We start from the raw sequence: 26,047 nt of genomic DNA on the forward strand, positions 1-26,047 counted from the left end.
AATATCTTACCTTAGTAGTCGGCTTTCCTGACCATCATATTCTAATGCAGTCATAAGCATAGAGCACAATTTATAAATGCCACTGTCTCCATATCATTTAATCACCACGGTTACCTTTCATGATGCTTCCTCTGTCACCTGCAAGCCATCGTAATTAACCTCAGGCAAAAGCACAGTAATTATGATGTCACTGCATGTCAAAGCTTATCACAACCTCACTGACCACCAGCAATTAAGTCCTCATTGCCACTGCATTGGTGGGCAATCCAGCTTCGATATTGTACTATGTCCACTCCTATCATGAGTGCCAAGTAGAGTCTGTCATTATCATAAATAGAGAAGCCTGAGAATGGCAGGCACAGGGTGAGAGCATCATGTGAGGCACTGTGAGTTTGTGCTTTTATAAAGTTTATTAGAACCCTTACATTTGGGAAACAAGTGCAGTTGAGGCAGAAAGAATATGAAGTGGTGCAAAAGGGGTGCCTGATTCAGTTATTATTTCAAAAATATCTTACAAATGTATTTAAAGAGACATGATAATAATATGAGGGATTTTTCATCTTATAATGTCAAGCGAGGAAAAGCAGATGTGAAATCTTACATATGCTTAATATATATTGAAAATACTAACTGCTATTTTTGTTTCTACCCAAATGACCTCATTGTACCTTCACTATCAAAACCATTTCTTGAGCTTATTCTCTCATTGAATTAAAAGCATGCAATATCTCAAAAGATAACATAAAATAGTCTTTACAGATATAGCAGGGTCACATTTTTTTGAAAGCTGTGATTTTTGAATTGATACCATGAGTATTTTAAAAATGAAAGTAGCTAAACCCTGAAGGAAGCCAAATGTGGATTTTGTGCAATTAATAGTAAATAATGGAAAAACTCAAATTCCTCATTTCAGACTTGATCAACTTCTGGGCTGGAGAAGAAGGAGCCTTAAAGTGGTAGAAAGAAGTAAAGACATGAAACTGGGCCAAGAAGATAGATAGCTAGAAACACCAGAATTATTCCATAAAGAAGATATGTATCCCCAATGAAGTGGCCAAAATTTTAAGTTTTGTAATCAGAAAGTAGAAGGTAGCTAGCTATTCAGGCTGAAACTCTCAGGGGCAGTATACCTGAGGCTATTGTCTGTATGTAGCATGCACCATCTGAAGTTAAAAGAGGGCATCAATTACTAGCAATGTCTCCATATTACCTCCATATTACCGTCTTACCTTCCAACAAGGAAGAATACAGTGGACAAGGCTTACTAGAGTACCACTTTGTATGTATCTGGGGCCATCTTATGGAAAGTCTCTTGAACTGGGATCGAGAAGCAATGAGTTGTTTTTCCTATTCAGTTTAAAATGGAATGGGTATGATGTACTATATTATAAAATTCATAGAATCTCTCTCCCCTGGTGAAACAAGACCTAACACGGAATGGGTTATATCTTAATAGTTTTCCAGAGAGAATATGGACACCCTCGCTAGTTCTCACCAGACCAATAGTTTGGAAGACCGAGGGAAGTTAGATGCTAGCCTATTGAAAAAGAAATTGACTTGTCTTGCCCAAAAGGGACCAAGTATCAGCCTGAAATAACTATATAAGCTTTCTGTCATCAGGCAGAATAGAGGCTAGAGTTAGAAGTGAAAGTCTGTTAGAAAGAAATAAAAAATATGTATATACAATTATTTCACACTTGAGTTCCCATGAATGTAAAATTCATATTTGCTACATTTGGTAAGATGTCAACTATGGAAAAACATGCATATTAAGATATAGGAGAAACTACAATTGAAATCAAGAGGTTGCATTTATATTCCAAATTTCCTAGTGCAAATACGTTCATCTTATTATCAGAGGAATGCTTTGTAAAGAACTTTGAATATGATTTTATTTTTTTTCTTTGAAATGTTAGAATGCCTGAGGAATTCAACATGGTTATAAGACTTTGTGTTAGTTATTTTGGTGCTCCATAAAAAATCTTAACATTTGAGGGCACAAGTAAGTTTAACTTTACACAATTTCAGGACATAAAAATCATGTAAAATTTACCAAGCAAGGCCATAGAAGTCCCCACTGGCATGATGGATTTTTATAATGATATAATCTTTAATGAATTATACTCCCATTTAACAAAATTTTAATAAGGAATTTCTTTTGCTTGCGTTGTTATTAATTCTCCCATCTGAATTGCCTTGGGCATGTCTGCCATAAAATTGTTCAACATAATATTTCTTTCTGTGTCAATCATATAGTACATGTAAATCTCCCAACCATGAATAAAACAAACTTCATTTTCTTCAAAACACATACCTAGCTTTCAGAAAAATATTTGGGTTGAAAATTAAGATGTGCTGAAAGAAAACTATGACTCATGTTTAATGGACTAATAGAATTCTGACCACAAATGCATTACCTTATAGTACTTTCTGCCACTTTTAGAAAGGAAGATAGATGGAATCTACACTACACTTTTCGCATTAACTCTCCTTTTTGATCATGCATGTGTTAGCTTTAATTTAGCTCAGACTTCTATGAAAGCATTTGTATAGTTTCCATTTGCACCAATCACTAAAATAGACCACAGAAGACTGTAAACCCTGCCAATAACAAAAGTGATGATGGAAGAGAAATTTAGGAATCATTTGTAATCATCTATTTTCTGAGTCCTAAACTCAGGGAATTTATTATTCCCTGTCCAAAGTTCATAATAGACAGAAACAAAACCAACGAATCACATAAGCAGCAATTAGTACAAGTTGATTGTGTACACACCAAAATGACAGTTGGCAGACTGGGAGCATGCAAACCAAAACATGGTTGAGGCTCACAGGTATATTGTTATAAGGCAGCTTTTATAGTGTGAAGGCAGTGAGAGTTTATTTTTTCCAGCAATTGGTTACAATATTAGAATTTTCTAAATTGAAAGGGAATTGGTTAGTGGTTACTTCATATCAATTTTGGGGGACTATTTAAGTTACAACGCTTATGTTTCAGAGGCATAAGCAAGAAGAGACCCAGGTCAAGTTAACTTCATTTGTCTTGCAAAATAAGCTAAATTAAGCTTCACTTGTTTGACTAACTGGTTTTGTCTGCTTAGGAAATGTTTAAGTGTGCTCTTCGTTTGTATTTAATTTTAACAATTTTCCCCTTTTGGTCAAGTTCTCAGCAGGCTGAGTGCATGATCAACCGGTAGCATTGTTCTCAGTTGCCATACTTGATGTGGTCAGGCTGAAGACTGACATATTAGCTGTTTCCATCTGATCAGTCGGAGGCCCAGGCTGGAGGGCCATGTAGTCACCGTCTTCATCATTTGTGTAGTTAATGCGGACTTCATGCAGTTGCCTGGTCCTTATGGATAGATACATCTGGTGTGGAAGTGGCTACCGACAGGCATTTAAAACCCTCCAGAGTACACAAAGCACTGGAGAGGTTAATACAATGAGTATAAGGAGAGCACTCGCCAAGGATTAAAAAAATTTCCCAGACCAGAGATTATCAGGAGCCAAGGCTAAACAAAATGAACCAGTCTTTGGAAGAGGTATCACTTATCTGATGAAAAATTTTTCTCTGGTCTTTAAGGTCCTTTAGATTTTGAGTAACAATTCCTGATTTGTCAACATAGAAACATTTTTCACCAATTATGGCACAGGTATCTCTTTGTTGAGCAGTAAGGATATCAAGGACTCTCCTGTGTCACAGTACCACTGAAGATAAACCATTTCTTTGAGTGTGTACTGCTTGAAGAGTTTTGAGGGTATCATTAAAGTTTTTTTTCGATAGTTAGAAAAATAATAATAGGCGTTTTTATTTCTAATTCATTAACTCCTAAATGAAGAAAAAGCCTTATGACAAACGTAGGGAGACCAGAGCTTTTTTGAATACCAGGATTTGGAAGCTCATGAGACTCTCACTTGTGAGGAGTCACTGTAGGTACAAGTAATCCAAAATTTAGAATCTAGCCAGCATTCAAGGAGTCATCTCTTAGTCATCTGGTGTGCAAGATAATCTAAACTACAGGGTCCATTTGGGTAGGAGAACTTTGGATATCTTACTCCCAAGGGTCAATAACCCAGTATTGTTGGGGTTTTTTTTTTTTTTTTTTTTTTTTTTTGGTTTCTCGGTTCTGTTTGTTTGTGTTTTGTTTCTTTTGTTTTTTAATAAACCCATATTGTCAAGAGAGAGGGTTAGGGTGGATCCCATGACCCACCAATCCAGGAAAGGTAGACATCATGGTTATTCTTTGTCATGTAGGCATCAGCACACTCCCCTTTTAAATAGCTGTGGTTTAAATGTGAACTGGGACAAAATTAACAAACAGCATTTCTATCAATTTGGTTAATCAGTCCATGTATCATATTGTTGATAAGTGATTGTTGTTTTTTTTTCTAAACGTACCCTGAATATTGGTCTCTCCAGTAATTGAAACTGTTATTTACTTTATATATTAGAGGCATTATGGAGACATTCTATTTACCTACTGTTTTTTTTTTTCCACTGAACCAGTGTACAGCTTCAGTAATTTCTTAGTTTAATTAAATGTTTTCTCATTATCTAACTGTAAATCTGTGTCATTATATATAGGAATCTGGTCTCCTTTATCTGAGTCAAACCAAAGGGTTTGATTACAGAGTGAGTCTGGAACATGCCCCAAATCAGGTTCAGTACCATTAAGGTTCTCTACAGGGACAGGTTACCAGCAATGAAGTTGACAATGGTTATTGTCCATGCCTTGACCTCTAAGGCTTCTTTCCAATACCAGATTAGTCAGCCATAAAGTTGAATGGCCAGGAGAAGTACAACAGGCCTTTCCAGAAAGCCATATTCCTGAATTAGTCATCCAAACATGTTTAGGAGCTGGCTATATTAATTGGGAGTCTTCTTGAACATTTAAATGACCAACTATCATTTTGACTGGTAAAAAAGCTATTCATTGAATGGTGGACTTCAGTGAGTGTTCAGTCTAGGTGTAAAGAATTCTTAACGAAAAGAGAAACATAAGTTTAAACATTTTGAGTTACTTGGCATAACGATAATAACACAATAATTTTTATAAAATTCAGTCCTAGAAATGAAAGAAGAATTCTGCAGAATCTTGTTCCATGATCTTAGGCAGATGCTGTCTGAATTGTGCTATTGTTTGATTCAGGGGAAAACTTTGTTTTTTTTTTAATGTCAAGTCACCTGTGAGGTGGCAAGTCCAGTGTCCAAGGAAGCTCTGTTTAATTGAGAGACATGGACAAGGTCATATGACCCCTGTAATTTAACTTCTGTGTGACAAGTAAAAAACAAACAAACAAAAACACCTGGTAGGGCCCTTCCCATCAAGGCTCAAGTGCTATTTTTCACTGATGTCTTTTCCAGAGCAGCTAGTCTCCAGGTTCCAGTGTGCAGGGTATAAAGTCCCCAACAGGTGGAGGATCTCTGAAAGCCTCCTTGACCTGTTGAAAATAAACTTTTGAATATTGTATTAGTGCTTTACAGTATTGGGTCATATCAGAATTCACAAAGGCAGGTTATGTAGGGGGTTCTGTCGTCAATGGCAAGGGTCACCCAGTGATGATTTCATACAGTGTCAGTGCATGTTTCCCAAAAGGTGTTGACGTTAAAGTCATAAGGGGTAACAGGAGCATTTTAGGCCATGATAATTCAGTGTTTTCAGTCAATTTTGCTAATTTCAGTTTCAAAATACCGTTAGTATGTTCAGCTTTCCCTGAAGACTGAAGATGACAGGGACAATGATAGTGCCACAATGTCTGAATGACCCTGTTGAACTGTTTTATGTCTTGTTCAGTAACGTGAGTTCATTGAACACTTGAAATTTTGCCTGGAGTTCCCCATAGTGGGAAAACATTTTCTAATAATTTCTTTGCTACAGTAGCAGCATCAGCTTTCTGACAGGGAAAGCTTCTATCCATCTAGAAAACAGACACACCATTACAAGTACATGCCGATATCTTCTATTAGGAGGCAACTGAATGAATTCCAATGGCAAATGTTCAAATGGTTCTGATGGTAAGAGAGCAACCCCTGGAGTTGCTTTCATACTTTTATTTGTGGTTTGTAGCTGACAGGTTAAACGTTGATTATAAACCTGTTGTGCCAGTTTAAAACAATCATCTCACGAATATTTTTATAATTTGAGTCATATTGTTAATTCCATGGTGGGTTGTCTTGTGAAATGCTCATAAGAGTGGCAATTCGAGAGATTCAGGAAGCAACAGACAGCCATTTGGCCTTTTTTTTTTTTTTTCATTCTGCATCCTTCTTGGTGCCATTTTGTTTTTCAATATCTGACACAATTTTTCATCTGTTATACAAGTTGTCAGGAGGAACCTGATTTGATCTATCTTATGAAGTTCAGTTAAATTTTTTAATGTTTATTTTTGAGAGAGAGAGAAAGAGACAAAGACAAAGCAAGGACAGAGGAGGGACAGAGGAGGGGCAGAGGGAGATGCAGAATCCCAAGCAGGTTCCAGGCTCTGAGCTGTCAGCACAGAACCTGACACGGGGCTCAAACCCATGAACCATGAGATCATGACCTGAGCCAAAGTCGAATGCTTAACCAACTGAGCCACCCAGGAACCCCTTATGAAGTTCAGTTAAATTACAGAATTTTGACGCATCAAGAATTTCTTGAATAGCAGCCTTCTCATGAAAGTCATCCATAGCATTTCCCTGATATTCGGGGTCTGACCAGTGGGTACGAGCCTCAGTTTTAATTGTAGCATTTTGTGAAGGTAATAGCAGTGCACAGAGGAGATCAGCAACCTGAGATTCATTTTTTTTTAGAGGTGTACCATTTGGTGTTTAAAATCCTTTCTGTTTCCAGAGTGTACCAAAGTCACAGACCACGCTGAAAGCATACCTGCTGTCAGTGTAAATACTTGGAGCTTTGCCTTTTGCTAATTCACATGCTCGAGTGATGGCAAATAATTCTGCAGGCTGAGCTGTGTTAAATTTTCTCATAATTCACATTTAGTAGTTACAGCACGTGCAGCTTGATATTTCCCTTCAGAATTTTTGGCATAAGAGCCATCAATATAGATTACTAAATCTGGATTGGCTAATGGAGTTTCTTGTAAATCTAATCTAGGAGTCAGATTTTGAGAGACCAATTCAACATCTCCTAATTTAGAAAGTAGATCTCTTCCCAGGGGATTTATAAGAGCAGTGTCGTGTAAAAGAAAGGCAAGGTTTTCAGAGAAAGGACTAAGGCGAACAGTTATGGGCTCTGATAAAGGTATCTTTTGAACTTGATTGGATGGTCCCACCACTGAAACATCTGTATTACCCCCAGGAAGCTCTTGATATATGGTGGTGGGGTTTAAAGTGGAAAGAGTCACTCCAGGATCAACTGGCACAATAGAGATTTCTCCACTTATTTCAAGTTCCAGCCTCATTCTCTTTCCTGTCTTGGTTATTCCAAAATTTTATCATTCTCCTTATGTTTTCCTTTCCAACTCTTAGCCAACAACAATGTTTTCTTCATAGAGATATTGAAATTTCTGAAAAAGTAATTTTCTGTGTCCTTATTTTCAGGCAACCAATAAAAATAATGACAAAATCCTTAATTTTCCTCTAGTTTCATCAATATTTTCCTTCTTCTGTTCCTGGCCCTTCTGTCCAGGCTCTAGTTTCCTTCCCTTCTTGCCACAATTGTGATTTTCTTCATGAATTAAATCCTCTTTTTCTTGCATTTAATGTATAGTCCCCTCCAAATTGGATATCTCTCAAAATTTTGCAGAAAAAAATGTAAAGCTACCACTCCTTATTTTCAGATAGCTTTCTAGTTACTGCCTCAACTCTCTTCCTCTTGTTCAATCAATGTACTTGATAAGTATAGAGTATGCTTGCTATAAACTTCTCTTTATCCATGAAGAAGCCCATCTGCTGCTTATTAAACTACACAGCCAGTTCTCCACCCTCAAACATGTTATATTTTTGTAATTTACTCATATTGTCATCTCTGCTTAAAATGCTCTCACTTGTCTTCTCAGCCTGGCTAATTTCTTGGTAACCTAACTATTCATCCTACAAATACTTATTTGGCATGTCTTATGGACATTCTTCTACTTTCCAGACCTGTCCTTTTTGTGTGCTGTCCTTATGACACTCATTAAGAAGTTAACAGCACCTAGAACATATATGAGGTTGATAAATATTTTTAAATGAATGGATGGAAATGCAATTCTAATACAAACTCTGGGTATCAGCGAAAACTTTTTGGGACACGTGATGTCTAAACAGACTTGAGGACTGAATAGGAATTCATAGGTGTAAGGAATAGTTTGGGCAGAAAAAGTTTTGGAGTAAAAGCATGTTTGTGGGGCCTGGAAAAAAGAATGATAACAATGATGTGTTCATGAAATTGAAAGACCAGTGAAACTAAAGGGGGGAAAAAGGTGATACTGGATAAAGCCAGTCATCAACAGCTGTTTAAAAGAAACACAAATAATAGCTGTCCTTGATGGCATGTTGGGAGTGAAAAGAGGCATGAATCAAATGGGTTTGAGGACAGAGCAATGATTCATACAGTTTTGAACATGCTCAGTTTGGGGGAGATATGCCTTAGAGATGTGGAAGAGGCGATTGGAACTACAGACCTACAGCATTAAAAAGATGCCTGAGCTATTGATCTCAATTTGGAACCATAGGCTTATGTTAGGGGGAAAGAAGTTTCCAGTAATGAGATCAAGGGTGGTGCATAAGTGTCATGCATAGGAGAGAAGAGGAGGAAGAGGAGAAATCCTTCTGGTTTTTCAAAACCCGTTTTCCTAATGGAAGGATAAGCAGCCTTAGAGAGAGTATTCAATTTTTTACTCTTATCCAGATAGCACTCAAGAGCCATTTGTAGTTATTGAGTCATGCAGAAAGATAATGCTGGACTGAAGTTAGAACTTTCAAACACCTTATCATTATCATCATTATAATTATTATTAATAATCTTTATATTTCCTACTCTAACTTCTTCATATCACAATCAAGAGTTTTTCAAGCTTTGTATTTTTACCATCAGTCATGAAGAAGCCAAATAACTAAGAGATCGGTGAGCCAGATGGATCAGCTCCATGGTTTTTGAAGTTGTTCAGCAAAATATTTGACTCAAATATCATTTATCAAAGGAATTTTCCCCTATAATCCCTGAGGATAAATAGATATCCCTCCATAGGCACCATTATTATTCTCTGCTGGCCATTGTCATAGTATTTGTTACTCTTTATTCTAATTACTTCTCACTGATGTTGGATCCTCCCAGACTCTGTGAAGGCAAGAGCTTTGGTTTTCTCCCTAGCATCCAGCCAAGCTTCAGGCACTAATTAATTTTAGCTTTTTATGTCCTGCATATCCTCAATGCAAATAGAATCAGCCATCACCATCCATATTTATTTATTTGCCCTCTGTATCTTTGCCCTTTAGATCTTATATTTAATTTTTTATCCAGTGCCATCACTTCCCAAGACTTTAAGAATTTGGTTTTCCATGTAATTCTTGGGTTCTTTGATTTCTTAAGCATATACTTTTATTTATTGGTTAAAATAAGTCATTTCAGGAAAAAAAAAAGACAAAATATTTTTTTATGAAAAGGTGACATAGTATCAGGATGAAGGAGAATGGTAAGAAGGAGGAAAAACCCAGTGGCAGAAGGGATAGTTTCCCTCCTCAGTTTTGCGGGAGGGTACAAATCTAGTGGGCAGAAGCAAATCTCTCCTGCAATTTTAGGGACGTATTCCAATAGGAGGAAGACACCAGTGGAAGGCAGAATGTACACAGAGGAGCTGGGATGGAGAGTATAAAGCAGCAGGAGAGAGTCACTTGGGAACAGTAGAGGGCCCCAAGGTCCAAAAGATCTTAACTGAAGGAAGCCAGGTAACTCGAGTTTCTCTGCCACAGAAAGAATGGATTTGAGGAGCTTTTCGAGAAGCCAGTGGCAGAAGGAGAAATTTGAGATGTAGGCGCTGTAGACCAAACACCTCTGTGTTGAGTCCCAACACCAACACCTACCAGATTGTGACATTAGGAAATGACTCTCTTGAAACCTCAGCTGAAGTTTACTGAGGTGATCCTTTTATTTTGTAATGAATAATGTTTGTATTAAGTGTGGCTACTATTAGCATCATTAATATGATTACTAACATTTACATGATGGCAAAAGAGAGCTTTCTGTTTCCTTTCTTTTTTTTCAGCCACCAAGGTTAGAATCATAAAATAATTTCAAATTCCATTTGCTAATAATAGAGAGAAGTAATGATATTCTGCTGAACTGTGTTTCCATGGAATTTTCACAGTGGAGAGTCCTGTGTTGGTGTCAGTACAATCATCACCAGGAGCTAGGAAGAGGTCATCTCTGACAGGTAACTGAGATTGCAAGGACACTACCTTCACCCTGCACCCCAAATGCCCTTGTTAATATGCACAAGGTCTGCACATACTTTTGTAGTGGCCACATTACATTAGCGGCATCTTGAGGACTTATTTTTCCTGCTGTAGAGGCACAAGTAACTAATCATACATGATTTTCAGTTTATTTTTCTTGTTTTTTACTTCCTCGTCAGCAAACATCATTTTATTCTGTTTGTTTATGGCGACTTCTCCAAATTTTTGAAGTTATTTTGATGTCTAATATGGTACTGTCTTCTGAGGTGTTACCCATTTCACACAACTTGATCTAATCAGCACTTTGTAAAGCATATGTTTTTTATGAACTCTTGTTACAACAAAGAACAAAGTGAGAACACTGAAAAAGGTTTCTGAATATCAGACAGATCTATAATCAAAAATAAAATTCTGCAACACTGTTTCAAAAATATATTAGTTTCTTTAGTGAAACATTAAACACTCTTGTGGCATTGTGAGATATCTACTTTTGTCCAAGCAAAACAGTATATAGTCAAGTAAACACCTAGATTCAGCTGTAAATATTTTAATGGTTGATTCAAAGTAGTTATCATCATTTAAAAATCCAACATTTAATAATTTTTATCTATACATGTATGTCGATACATAAACACATACACAAACACATAGAAAAGATATGCATATATTTTCAATTCAACATTTAGAGTACGTATGTGTGTGCGTATGTGTTTTACTCTAGCCTTTAAGTATCTCCAAAAGCTAAAATGCTCATCTTCATATCCTCTTCCTATCTCTCTTTGACTTAAAAGACAGAAAAAAAATTAAAAATACAGAGGCAGAAAAATATAAGAAAGCAACCCTACCAACTTTGGACTCAAAGGTACCTTCCTTTTAATATTGGCTTTGGCACTTAGCTGAATGGCCTTTTTCAAATTACTTAACCTCTCTTATCTTCAGTTTTCTCATATGCATGTGGGGATAGTAATACCTTTCTCATGGGGTTGTCTGAAAAATTAATTAGATAGTCTATCCACAGTGCCTGCCACATAATAGGTACTTACGACATGGAAACTATAATTATCATTGGAAAAAAGGCTTCTGGAGAATTTGCATAAGCATGCCATTTGGCAACAATACAATTTCATGGTCTTGTAAAACTTATCACAACATTTATCAGTTAAAACAAAAACAAAGTCAAACCTAGTCAGTCAATTTCCTGATGTAACTCTTTATTCAAAATTAAGAAAATAGAGGACAAGTCTACAGTTCGAATACAATATTTTTTTGCTTTACTTTTTCCCCATAAATAATGATCATTATTTTGATTACATACACATACAGTAGGTTATTGTTGTTCTGGCATGATTTCAGATTAAAAATGCTTCCTGCCCAAAAAGATTTTCTTCTACTTAAAATTTTCATCCATTATATCATTGTTTGGGACTAAGCATTACTTCAGATGAAATTTAGAATGTAAAATACATCTTGAAAAGCTAGAATCCTGGCTGGGATCCACAATAATGTATGCGTAGAATTAGCTGAATAGATTATTTGTAAATGTTTCCTAGGCAGACAAATCATGGTGAGGGGGTAAAGACTATTTTTATTGTTGGGGGAGGGGATAATGGAGGAGGAATTGATATTCGCAATCAATAACCACACTGAGAGAGGGTGGTTAACTTAACTATATGTTCCAAAATGATGGATTAGCCAACTGGCCTAAGGAAAGTACTAACAATGCAGACTGTATCCTTCATCTCCGTGTACATAAAACCTCCAGATGACCCTACTAATTATAATGAGATACTGATAAGACGTACACAAATTTCCAATTACACCTATAAGCTAGGTCCATATATCATAATGACAGAACCAAAGATCAGGTACTTTTGGCCATGTAAAACTTAAAAACAAACATTTTGATGTAGAACATGAGATTTCAAAATATGAAGGTGAACTTTAATATAAAAAAGGCAGCAAATCCCATGTAAGAAGGTAAAACTATTGGCTTAATGGCCAACGAACTCAGCCCAAGTAGTTTATGAACAAATGTGGTTGGAATGCCCTCTCCTGATAAAGAATAGACAGATCATCTAGATCCTATAACCTTCGCAGATATGAGATGGCTATATTTTTAACTTGAATTCCTAGGATGAGGATAAATGGGTAAAGTTATTGTGCTTTGTCAGGACAGATCTGTAAAGACATAAGTAAGAATTAAAATGAGAATAACAGGGGCGCCTGGGTGGCTCAGTCCGTTAAGTGTCTGACTTCGGCTCAGGTCGTGATCTCACGGTTTGTGGGTTCCAGCCCTGCGTCATGCTCTGTGCTGACAGCTCAGAGCCTGGAACCTGCTTCGGATTCTGTGTCTCCCTCGCTCTCTGCCCCTCCCCCACTGAAGCTCTGTCTTTCTGTCTCAAAAATAAACATTTAAAAAAATAATAAAATAAAATGACAATAACAATCAGAATTAGAGTAAGAATGAAAGGATAAAATATCTAATTTAAATCCATGATGTTAGCTCTATTTAAAACTGATTTCAGTATCAAGTTCTGAATAGTATATAATCATATTTCTAGTTTGAATATAATTGAGTATTTAAGGTATCTAAAATGTTGATTGTTTAGTACTACTTAATGCCAATAAATTGTGCATTAAACAAAGTACAAAAACACAGTTGAGTAATTCACTCCTTATCAAAAAATCACTTGGAAATTAAAGAATGTATATTCAGTTATTGTAAATTACAATGTGACAAAGTTATTTGTGCAAGAACCTCAGTCCATTGAATTACTTCTTTAGGATAAATTATCAAATAGAGGTGTGATCAATATTGGGATTTTTGCTTTTTTTTGCTAAATCTCCAAAAATCATGTTTTCATGTATAATCTCCCAGCCACGTGTGGATTCATCCAATTTACATTCAACTCATTCATGACCTTTACTAGAGGTTTTTTTTTTTTAATCTTCTACATCTTGAAGCTTTTTTTTCATGTTCATTCATTTATTTTAAGAGAAAGAGAGAGTATGAACAGGGGAGGGGCAGAGAGAGAAGGAGAGAGAGAATCCCAAGCAGGCTTCAAGCTGTCATTACAGAACACAATGTGGGGCTCAATCTCATGAACTGAGAGATCATGACCTGAGCCAAAATCAAGAGCAAGCACTCCACTGACTGGGCCACCCAGGCATTCCTAAATCTTCTATGTCTAATCTTTACCTCTCTGCTGGACCCTTTTTCTGTTAATAGACATCCCTAAATCTTCCCATCTTAGAAATGAAATCCTTCTTGGACCATCTGTTTTTCCCTTTCAGACTTGGCAAATGTATTGTTCATTGTCTCTACTGCTTCACTTCCCTTAAAATCTCCATTCAGACCATTGCTATGCCATTGAAATATCCTAAATGCTCTACAACATTTTTATTGTGTTTGGTTTGACTTCTTAGTAACTGTTGGCTTCTCTTAATCACTTCTTTCTACTGGAAATGTTACCTTATTTGTGCTCTGTGATGTATTTTCTCCTGGTTTAAGAAGAAATGATTTAGGAGTGTTTTTCAAAAGTTCGAAAGCTCTATACCTTAAAATTAGTAGTTTGAGCTTCACTTACACATAAGTAATACCAATTATCTTGTCATTTGGAACATTAAGTACCCAACTGTTTATATGGGTGATTTACAAACGTATATGCTGAAATATTGCAGTACCAATATTTCTCAACCTGTGTGCTGCAGAAAATGAATAATCCATCCTATATTAAATGATGTCTTATAAAGGACACTGTTATCAAATAAGTTTATGGAATGCTGAGTTAAACAAGTATAAGCAGGTTTCTTTTTCTTTAGGAGTGAACTGAGCCTTTAATATGCAAACACCCAATTTACTTTTCAGCTTCCCCCCCCCCAAACTAATTTAAAAGTGCAACCCTTATTGCAGGAAACTCATTGTAATTATCTAGTTAGCAATGACCCAGGAAACCAAGTTTTGCAAATGTTGATCTAGAAGAAAGAAGAAATTATGTACATGTAAGCTCATATCCGAACCCAGCCTATTTTTCTGGCTTTATGATCTTTGGTAAATATATTTACTGCTTAAAGTTTCAAGTTAGTTATCTCTGAAGGAAGACTAATAAGGGATAGATTAAAAGACTATTGTGTGGGTTAAATGTGTTAATATAATGAGATTTGGATATTATTACAGTGCAAAAAAATTTAATTTCTTCTCTACATTCTATGAAATGGAAAATAATTGAAAATAGGGTTAACATTTGACAAATTTGATAAGAACATAAGTTAATTCTATACTTTTTTCTACCCTTTCTATTTCATTTATCCCTCACTCTATATATCTCCAGCCCACTCTAAGCACATCTATTCTTTTAAAAAAAAATAATATATAGTGGGGCACATGTATATACTGTATTAGGCTCAGTCGGTTTCAGACTCTTGCTTTCATCTCAGGTCATGATCTCACAATTCATGAGTTTGAGCCCCTCATTGGGCTCTGTGCTGTCACAGAGCCTGCTTGGGATTCTCTCTTTTCCTCTCTCTGCCCCTCCCTTGCTCGCTCAAATAAATAAACTTAAAACATTTTTTAAAAATATAATATATAGTATTTAATCTCAGGATGAATTTATAATGATGTATTCCCTTCTCTAGGATGATAAATTTAATTTTATTCAATTTATTAAAACATCTCTGTGTAATACTTGCATAGATAGACACTCTGGTGGACATCAAGGTAAGAAAAAAAATCATAAATGACGAGCCCTCACAAGTCTTAGGAATAATAAAAACATAAATTAAAAGATCAATTTCCTTTAAAAGAATAAGGAATAATGTTTAGGGGAGCAGAGCCCTTGAGATTCATTTTTCCTGGTTGTCTTAGTAAAGAATTATGGAGCAAATAGTAGAAAAAGAAGAAATGGAGAAATTAATAGACTGCCACCATTCTCAAATTCTTGCAGTGTTGGCTCTGCTCACCCCCATTAACAAGGTAATCGCTTTCACAACTGCTTTTGTAACTGCAGAATTTCTTATTGAAAACAATCTTATCACTACATGTAAAAGGCAATGCTGATCCAATTAAAACAACAATGGGGTGCCTACAGCCAGGCCTACTTTCCTTCCCAGTTTGAAATATATGACCTAAAGCATAAAACTAAAACTCCAAAGTATTCAAGGTTCCTTCACAACCTTTCCACAGTCTACACCTTTAGGTTTATCTCCATCTTCTTTTAAAAAGAAGCTGTACTGAGGTATAAATGACATACAATAAACTGCACACATTTTAAGTATAACAATTGATGATTTTTGATTTATGTATGCACCTGCTCAGCTATTGTTATAATCAAAATAGGGAACATATCCATCACCCCCAAAAGTTTCCCTCTCCCTCTCTTTTTCCTCCACTTTTCTGTCTCTGATCACTGGCCCAATGTCAATCATTATAGATGCATTGACCTTTCCAGAATTTTATAAAACTGACATCATACACTTTGCTTGGGTTCTTTTACCAAACAATTTTAAGATTCATTGCTCTTCTTGTGTGCACCAAAAATTTGTTCTTGTGGAGTGCCTGGGTGGCTCAGTCGGTTAAGCATTGAACTCTCTTGATTTCAGCTCAGGTCGTGATCTCATGGTTCATGGGATCGAGCCCTGCATGAGACACTGGGTTGACAGCACAGAGCCTGATTGGATTTCTCTCTCTCTCTCTGCCCCTCCCCTGCTTACACATGTGCATGCTCTTTCTTTCTCTCTTTCTCTCAAAATAAATAAACATTTAAACAAAATTTGTTTCTTTGCTGAATAATATTCCATCATATGGATGTATCATATTTTGCCTCATTCATTTATTGATGGGCACTTGGGTTTCAAGTTAGGTTTTAGTTATTAACATAAACTTATAGGTACCTTTTGATTTAAAATAGATTTTTCCAGAATAACATACAATGGAATTATGTTTTCTAGTTTTTTTTTATTTAAAAATTTTTTAAAACCTTTATTTATTGTTGAGAGAGCATGAGCAGAGGAGGGGCAAAGAGAGAGGAAGACACAGAATCCGAAGCAGGCTCCAGTCTCTGAGCTGTCAGCACAGAGCCCACGCAGGGCTCAAACCCACAAACCGCAAGATCATGACCTGAGCCGAAGTCAGACACTTAACCGACTAAGCCACCCAGGTGCCCGTTTTCTATTTTTTGTACCTGTGGTTTATTCACTTGTTTATCTTTTTCTGCCTTTTTTTTAAACATACTTTTTAATCTCATTTTATTGCCTTTGTTGGTCTATCCATTATAATTCCCTGTTGTATTATTTTAGTAGTTGCTTTAAGACTTATAGTATACACACATACTTTATCACAATCCCCCTTCACATGATATTACACTCTTTCCTACATCAATCAATATATTTTTGCCCTCCCAACTATGGTGCTCTTATTGTCATGTATTTTATTTCAACATATATTATATAGTACCCAGTATATTATAGCCATTTATACTTTACACAGCTGGCTGTCTCAAGTAGATTTTAGTAATAAGGAAAAACTTCATTGGTGAATGTTGTTATAGTCTCCAGTGCTCTCTATTCCTTTGTGTCGATCTAGAACTGTGTCTGCTTTAATTTTGCTTCTGTTTGAAGGACTTGCTGGTACATTCTTGTTGTGCAGGCATGCTAATTTTTTTCAGTTTTTGAATGTTTTAGAATGTCTATTTTTCTCCCCTGGGTAAAAATATATCCTTAGATTGACAGTTTTGTTTTGTTTTTTTAATTTTGTTTGTTAGTTTTTTTTTAACCTTTCCATACTTTAAACATGTTGCTCCACTATCTTCTAGCTCATAGTGTTTTTAATGAGAAATATGAAATATGTTCTCACCCTCATCTTTGTCCCTTTGTGTATAAATGTGTTTTTCCCCCCTCTCTGGCTGTTTTAAAGATTTTATATATATATATATATATATATATATATATATATATATATATATATTTGCTGATTTAAAGCAATCTTGTGATGTAACTGTATTTTTCTTCATGTATCTTGTGATCAGGATTCATACAGCTTCTTGAATCAGTGGTTTTATAGTTTTTATTAATTTGGTTTCTTTTCAGCCTTTATTTCTTAAAATGTATTTTCTGTTTGCCCTGATTCCTTTCAAGTGTGCTCCTTGAAGTTGTCCCACAGCTCACTAAAAGCTCTGTTTTATTTATTAACACATTTTTCCCTCTATGCTTTATTTTGGATAGGGTCTATTAATATGACCAGTTTCACTAGTTTTTCTTTCTGCTGTGTCAATTCAACTGCAAATTCTAGCCAGTATATTTTTCATTCCAGATAGTGTAGCTTTCAGACCTAGAATTTTAATTTGGAAGTTTTTATACCTTCCACATCACAACTGAACATATTCAGTCTTTCCTCCAGCTTCTAGAACATGTGAAATAGTTACAATAACTGAGTTAATGTCCTTGTCTACTAGTCCTATCATCTATGTTGAAGGGTGCAGGATGAGACGCCCCAAAATGTGTCACTTTGACACAAAGATTACTTTGAGCTGAAAGTAAAACCCAGCAGGTGTAGAGAAAGCTCTCTACCTCCCCTATAGCTGCCTAAATTTATGTTGGAAAGAAAAGCTGGTATAGGGAAGAGAGCTATTAACAGAGACTCCACTTTACCTAAGAAACTTACCTGCATAATAGGACAACCTTTGTTTTTCAAAAGATCGCCTTTCATCTTCCTTCCAATGGTTCATTCTCTTTGTATCCTCAGATCTTACCCCTCTCCTTAGCTCATAAATGCTTTTGTGTCGTAACTGTCTTTTGAATTTCACGTCTGTGTGGATTCCCATGCATACGTCTGTTAAATTTGATTTTCTCCTGTTAATCTGTCTCATATCAATTTAATTCTAAGTCCAGCTAGAAGGACCACAGGGCAGAGGAAGGTCTTCTTCCTTGTAATGTCAATTCTTCTTCTTCTTCTTTTTTAATTCAAGTTAGTTAATATGGTGTAGTATTGGTTTCAGAAGTAGAATTAAGTGATTCATCACTTACATATAGCACCCAGTGCCCATCCCATCAAGTGCCCTCCTTAATGCCCATCACCCATTTAGCCCATCCCTCCACCCAACAGCCCTCCAGCAACTGTTTGTTCTCTACATTTAAGAGTCTCTTATGGTTTTCCTCTTCTTTTTCTTATTTTTTCCTTCCCTTCCCCTATGTTCATCTGTTTTGTTTTTTAAACTCCACATATGAGTGAAATCATATGGTATTTTTCTTTCTCTGACTGACTTATTTAGCTTAGCATAGTATACTCTGGTTCCATCCACATTGCTGCAAATGGCAAGATTTCAGTCTTTTTGATCACCAAGTCAATTCTGAGTCAGTATCAATTCACTGATTTTTTTTTCCTCATTATGGATAATAGTTGCCTTCTTTGCATGCCTTCTAAGTTCTGATTGGATGCTAGCAATATGGATTTTACTTTGTTTCTTTGTTTCCAAGTTACTTGGAAAAGTTTGATCCTTTTGAGTCTTTCTTTTAAGCTTTGTTACTTAAGAGAATGGGTTTTGGTCTAGGACCAATTTTCCTCACTGTTTAAGCAATATAAGTCTGATTACACATTGCCCTGAGAATTACAAGGTTTTCCATTCTGGCCAGAGGGAATAAACACTATTACACAGTCCTGTGTGAGTGCCAGAATTGTGATCTCTAATCCTTACAGTATTCTCCTTGCCTCCCTCCCTGCCCCCCCACCACCAACCTCAGACAATTTACTGTTATGCCTAGGGTGTTCAGTGCTGTGCTGAATCCTCAAAGGGAACTCTAAAGATCTCAGGATTTCTCTATGTATGAAGCTCTCTCCTTTGTGGTATTGCAGCCTCTTAGGTCTCACCAGACTGTCAGCTCCACCCTTGTATTCCTGGAACCAGTGGGGCTCTGCTTGGATTGCTCCTCCTGCACTGTAGCAGGATTCTCGCGCAGAGAGATGGGACACAGAGGCTCTTCTTCCCAGGAAGCAGCTTTACTCGTTTGGCCCCGGGGTCGCGGGCTAAGACCCCCCCAAAAGGCTGAGCCCCAAGCACAGTGGGGTGTAGCCTTTTATGCAATTTCTACCTCTTTGTTTCCCATGTATGGTGACACATATAGTCTAATTAGACACAGTCCAAGTTACAGAGTGGTGTCAGAGTTATGCATACGTGCATAGGAGTTGTTTGGGTCAGGTTGCACATCGCCTGCCTTTATTCTGAGAAGGCCTCCACCCATGCTTTAGGGAGGGACTCCACCACAGCACCACAGTCTGGGATTATAAATTGCAACATTGAATCTCACCACATTTGTTTTAGGTCTCTCAGGCATCGGTGTACTTTGTTGCCTTATGTTTAGCGCCATAAAAATAGTGGGTTTCTTTATATATTTTGTTCTTTCTTTTAGTTTTTTCAGGCTAAAGGATAATTTCTGTCCTTTAAAACTCATTTTTTTTTTTTCCGGAAGTATAGGTCTCCCTTGCAGCTTAAAATCTAGTCAAAACAAATGTTTAGCCCACCAAGTACACCTTGTTCCTGCGTATACCCAATGCCCCTTGCCATCCCCTCTTACATGTCCTTGCTCCCTCTCCTTCTGATTAACACCAGCTGAATTTTTTTCAAACCGCACTCCAATCCTCTGATTAGTTTTTCTAAATGCTCTCAGGCACAGTTATTCCTTTTTTTTCTCCCGTGCACACTGCGCTTTACCCATTACTTTATTGTAGCCCCAAGAAAAGTTTCATCATTATTTATTTAGAGTTTTTTTCCCTGTTCATTCAGTTAAGCCATGTCCTACTTCCTTGTGTATTCAGAATATAGCACAATGTTTAGCTCATTAACAGAACCTAGTAAAATTTGTTGACTGAATCATACATCCAAAGCATTGTATCTTTCTCTGTAATCAGGAACACAAATAGCTGGCATAAAAAGAGGAAACTGAAGCAAGATGTGTACATTTTTCATGACTCCTTTAAGTTACAATTTGTTGTAAAATTTTCATTTGTTGGTAAATAGTAGTCAAATATATGTGCCGATTGTCTAGGAAAAATAATTGCTCACTTAGATTTTCTTTTTAAAAATTTTGTTCTATTTCCATATATTTTTTTTGATTTCTGGTATAGAGAAAATTTGCATAATTTATACAACTACCAACATAATATATCCATCCTTATGATTTATTAAAGCTATCTCAAGCTGAAATATAAATGTACTATCGTGCTGTATCATACCATACACCATAAAATATTTGATTAATGATCAAAGAGGAATTGGAGAAATATGTTGGTTGTCAGATAAATAAAAGCAGTTTTTAAAAGCATGATATTCTAGTACCATGACAAAATAAAGGGGGAGGGAATATTCGATGAAGCTCTCACAAAGAAGTAAGAAATGTACCCTGGCCTATTACTCCAATTTCTCTGCTCAGTACTACAACACCAAGCTAACCATTTCACATTACTCAGATTATTACTCATGTTTAGCTATCTTCTGAACTAAAAGCTATCTGTAGGTATTTATTTTTAACCATTCTTTGGTTCTTTGATTTACATGTTTTCCCCAATATTTTCAAGTATAAAATAGAATCTTCTGGTCCTATATCTCTTTACTGCCCATTCATACTTAATATGTTTCTTTTGGTGTCTAAGAATCTGTTTCCCAAAGCACCATAGGCAATTCTGATGCAGCTAGTCTAGAAATAAGTGTCTGGAAACCTGCCTGAGGTTGATGTTTTGGGAGTAAGTATTGCAAAAGTCCATACAGCAACAATATTCTGGGAACTTACCCTCCAAGAAAAGTGACAATGCATCTTGATATACTTGTTAGATCAAAATTAAGCTGTTGTTTATTCCTGCATGCTTCCTTACCTATGTGTCCATTACTGAATATTTGGTTCTGGATGGGGTTGACTGATGTTTGTAGTAATAGAGTATTTCAGTTTGAGGACTTCTGGGTAGGAGACAACAAGAGTATGTGAGGAAGGACATTTCATGCTTCGAGGTGATACCCTGTATAAGCTTTGAGTCACAATCATGGGTATACATCCAAGATTAGAAAAGAATGCATGCAACTAAAGCTTATACAATGTAATAATTTACTGATTTCACAGTGCCATAATCCCTCACTGGGATTCAGCCAGTTCTTGCCTACATGATTCGATGGCAAACATCTTCAATGAAGTAATAGAGTGGGCAGCTTTCAGGCTGGCAGATCTCTGGTGTTATCATAGACTGTTTTCTCTTCAAAGAAGTGTTTTCATCTCACATTGCTGAAAATCTCCATATTCTGGCCTTGTGATGCTTCCTGTCAATGTCTGTCATCAGTAAAATTTCAGATGGCAAGGCAGACTCTGCTATCTATACCTCACTAAAGTCCCCAAATGTTAGTCAAGTATATGTCAACTTGGATTCTCAACAACCCTTAGAGAGATTTTGGTCACAAGACTAGTTTCTAAAAAAGTAAAAATACCGAGTAAAATTTGCTGTCCTTCATGCTTCCTCCTGGCTGGAGTGTGGATATAGTAGCTGAAGCTCTAGTAGCTATTTTGTGCTTTACAGAATTTCACCATAGCAGAACAGTGAAACCAAAAGTTGTAGTGAGTCAAGTTGCTTACAACTTTGTGAAACTCATATAAGCCCCTGATTGCTGATCTCTGACCATAGTATATGAAATAAGAAAATGTTATGTGTTTAGGCCATGGCTAACTTGGATTTACCTTCATACATAGCTGAACCTAATCCTGATACCTTGGAGTAACATATCACTTTGCCTTTTGTCAGTTCTTAGGTCTTTATAAGGAATGTGATAGTTTAGCATACAGACCCTGTCAAACAATTGGTGATTATTGTGTTGATTTTTGGCTATTACTATTACAACTACTGTTCTGTTACCATTACATAGATTGACCTCAGTCGCCTTCACTAATGCAATCATTCACATACATTCATATAGAGATTACTCTGCATTGCATTTCCAGGCAGAGATGTGCTGGGACAGGAGTAAAGCCTTAGGTAAACAAACAGGAAACAGAGATATGAGCTCAGCAAAAGTATTCTCAGAATACAGGGCTGGATGGAAATGGGTAATTATTCTCATTTGCTAAGAGAAAAACATGAAGTCCCCAGAAGGAAATGGAATAGTTGTAAGTCACAGAACTTTTCTGATACCTCACTGGATCCCTGATATTCCATTAATCCATCCTCCCAGGTTCAAAGCCATTTCCAGGCGTGGGTGCTGGTTTGGGGACTTCCAAGCCCTTGGATGACAAAGAGGCTACACCTGGAGGTGCTGGCTTTGGTATCCAGTTTTATAGAAGCTTTTTCCAGAATCCTATGCCCTTGAATGCAGTGAAGTGTCTAGCTAGTTTTTCGTTTACATCTGGAACATGATTATTGCTACAAATATGGCTAAAGAAGCAACATTCAACACTGCAGCAAGTATCATGTGACCCAAGATGCAGATGTTATAAGTCAATGCAAAGGGGAAAGACACTTGGAGGACCAGATCGTGTTTGTGTAAATAAGGCAGAGCTTTCAGTGACTTGTGACCACATGGAGATGCCTTGACAATAGCTGTGGTCTATATAACAATACTTCAACGGTGAAAAAAATTTCATGCTGGAAAGCAGAAGATACTTTTCTCGTACTTTCTCTGTCATTATGTTGAGATAGAACTTTAAAATTACTTAACATCTTCAGGCATTGCTGCCCTCATCTGTGTGTCAAATGTGTCACACTACATTATAACTAATGCCTATTTTTTCTCTAAAACTATATTTCTGGTACAGCGAGTTTAGATAAGGATTTAGTTTCTGCTTTTGTGTCTACATTGAAAAACAAAAAAACAAGTAGTTAATTCAGTACAAACAGCCAAATCTTGTATACACAGCCGGAATGGGATGTGCATTCCAGGAACAGGTTTTGATAGGCTGGGTACGGCTATCCCATATAATAAGATAGTTCAAGGCTTCAAATTTAAGCATCTCTGGTGGGAAGATCCAAGTATCACAAATCACATACATCTTGACCTCATGAGAGGAGGAGGTGGAGGTTGAAAAACAAACTAAAGTGGCTCTACAGGTCAGGAGGCATTACTAAGTCATTTTCTGCAATGGCCATCAGAAATTGCTAGGCAGAGTTCCTGTTGTACTTGAACAGAGCTCCCAGCATAATGTCTGGAGATTTAAAATGGAAATATACCAGTCATTATGAATGAATAACAGCTATGCTAAAATCACTAACAGCACATTTTTCTTGAGCTGTCCGTAGGAACAATCATCAACATTATTTTATTTGTCTTCAGAATCTCTGCCTTACTAAATTCTTATTATTAACTAGTAAAGTACTAACAATTTGAGTTAAATGCCGTAGGCAACTCAAAGTCATTTGTATCTATTGTATATCTCAATGACAGGGATGTCAACAACCTTGATTTGTTCCCTTAACCTATGGAGCAACAAGAACAATCTATTTGATTCACTTAAAGGCACTTGCAGATTTGTCCGTTCTTCAGCAAACTACAAGCAGCATGTAAGGTCTCCTCATTTATTCACAACTTTCTTTCGCATTGCATGAATGATCTCATTTAAAACCACAGAGAATCTATTGCTAGAATAGATACTAGAATAGGTGATTATTCTTAAAATACAGATTTTGGTCGCCAGCAGATTTAAAGTAAATGGTGTGCATGGGCAGGAGATTAATGACAAGATTCAGGTCATGAGTTTCTACATGTGAGTTTTAATATTTAGTGCAGAATTTTCTCTCTCCAGGTAAAAGTCTGTTGCTTTTGTAATCTTCATTTGTTTCTTTATTTTAGTTCTCCTCCATAGAGTGCAATGACATACCATCTTCTGTCTGGTTTCTCAAAATGAAAGTAGATTTATTTAGTCTTTTTCATTAGAATACTTCATGTTATTTATAGTTAATATTATCTTTAAGGTACAAAAGGATCTCTATCTTATTTTTGTTTTCTGGATTCAATTTTAGTGGGCTTTTCTTGAAATTCAGTCAGTAAATGCCTTGGGAATCCGAAGACAGTTGGGAGAAAATCAAAGAAATAGACATATTTTCTTTTCTCAAGCAAACTTTGCAAACTTATGGAGATCTATTTATCTACACAGGGATGTAGAATGATAGAATACATGCACACATACCTATAAATTCTCTGTAATATATATTATAACAACATCACAAATATACTGGCCAAAAGAGACATCGTGTTCCTCAAGATTTATATTTCAGAGTCCTGACTTCACCATTCACGAGCTGTATGAGCATGAGAGAGTCGCTATATTCCTCAGTTTCCCCCTCTGTAAATGGGGACTCTGTTGCTACTTACGGGATGATAGAATTGAATAAAATAGGAGTGAAACAGCTAATGTAGTGTTTGAATATAGTAACTCTTCTCTCAGTTACAATTATTATACATAATCTATATGTGAGATGAGAGCAACATGAGCTCAAAGTTAACACCAATTACTTTAGATTGGCCCTGGGAGAAATCAGGGAGGAAGCACATTCAGATTTTGATTCTCAGGCACTAGAATAGGGCACATCCTTTTTTGCCAAGTGACAAGAATGAAGAAGGAAAAATAAGCAAAAGTTGAATGAGGCATGGTATAAATTACTCCACCCACATCCTAAATACCCACCTAAGGCATATGCGACAGGCCCTGAAGTGACCACTCAAAAGAGCCCTCGGGGTTACCAGAACACACCAAACTTTAATCACATTTCCAAGATCTCCTGGCTCATCCAGGGGCTGTAGGGCTCAGATGCTAATGGCTTCACAATCCTCCTCTCTGACGGTTTGTTTCAAATATACATGTCTGCTAACACCTACCCTTCCCAGTAGCCTCTCTGGTAGAATGCCTCATGAGTCCTTTTCCTTCCTCCCATCTTGAGCCAGCTTGTTTTGCACGTGTTCATTGTGTGCTTCTGTAGCAACCTGATCTTTCCTATGACAGCACTTATTACCATGCACTGTGTTTTTCAACTTACATTTTGTTTCTCCAATAAACTGTAATCTCCTTGTAGCCAAGGATAATATTTTGTCATCATAGTGCATACCTAACACATAGTTAGTTCTTAATATTTGTGTAAAGAAATGGCGTCTCCACTTTCTCATCATTTAAGTTGGTATTACATTCCTCTGTGAATGCTAACATCCCTTAGTTTTAACATCCTAATAAGATACTAGTCACAGTCATAATAGTATCTTGAATTAATGTAGACATTCTTTTGGTTTTACTTTTCAAAAATGCAATCACAGCTAAAATCTGTGCTCCTGCAACATGGCTTATTATAATGAAAAGTAGAAAAAAATCTCTAGAAGATTTAAGAAGACTGGGGACACATTAGAAACTTTTAAATTACTTTCTGTCTCAGATTCTAAGAACATGTATTTTATTACTTTAACACTGCTGATATTTGAAGCTAATTCCACAGATATGGATGATATACATGACATCGTTTTCTGTATTATCTACTGAAAACACAAAATGTCCCTTGGTTTTCAGAAGCAGAATAAGGGAAATTACACTAATTATCCTAAAGGGTAAGTACTTGCTTCTCATTTATTGGGTCTGCTTCATGTTACATATGTTATATTTGGAATAAAGGCAAGAATCTTAACTTGGAGGCATGTCTGTGATTGATACAAAAATAGAAGTTCACAT

The 26,047-nt window shown here is 36.4% G+C and overlaps 1 long non-coding RNA gene across 1 annotated transcript; it reads left to right on the top strand.

The window, feature by feature from the left end:
- Nucleotides 1-233: 233 nt before the first annotated feature.
- LOC122236507 lies at nucleotides 234-25,927 on the top strand. The gene is made up of 3 exons (XR_006214563.1): nucleotides 234-386; nucleotides 10,241-10,356; nucleotides 25,889-25,927. It is a non-coding gene; the product is annotated as an uncharacterized LOC122236507 (long non-coding RNA).
- The last annotated feature ends 120 nt before the right edge of the window (nucleotides 25,928-26,047 follow it).

The sequence above is a fragment of the Panthera tigris genome, chromosome A1 (assembly GCF_018350195.1).
Source record: "Panthera tigris isolate Pti1 chromosome A1, P.tigris_Pti1_mat1.1, whole genome shotgun sequence".
NCBI lineage: Eukaryota > Metazoa > Chordata > Mammalia > Carnivora > Felidae > Panthera > Panthera tigris.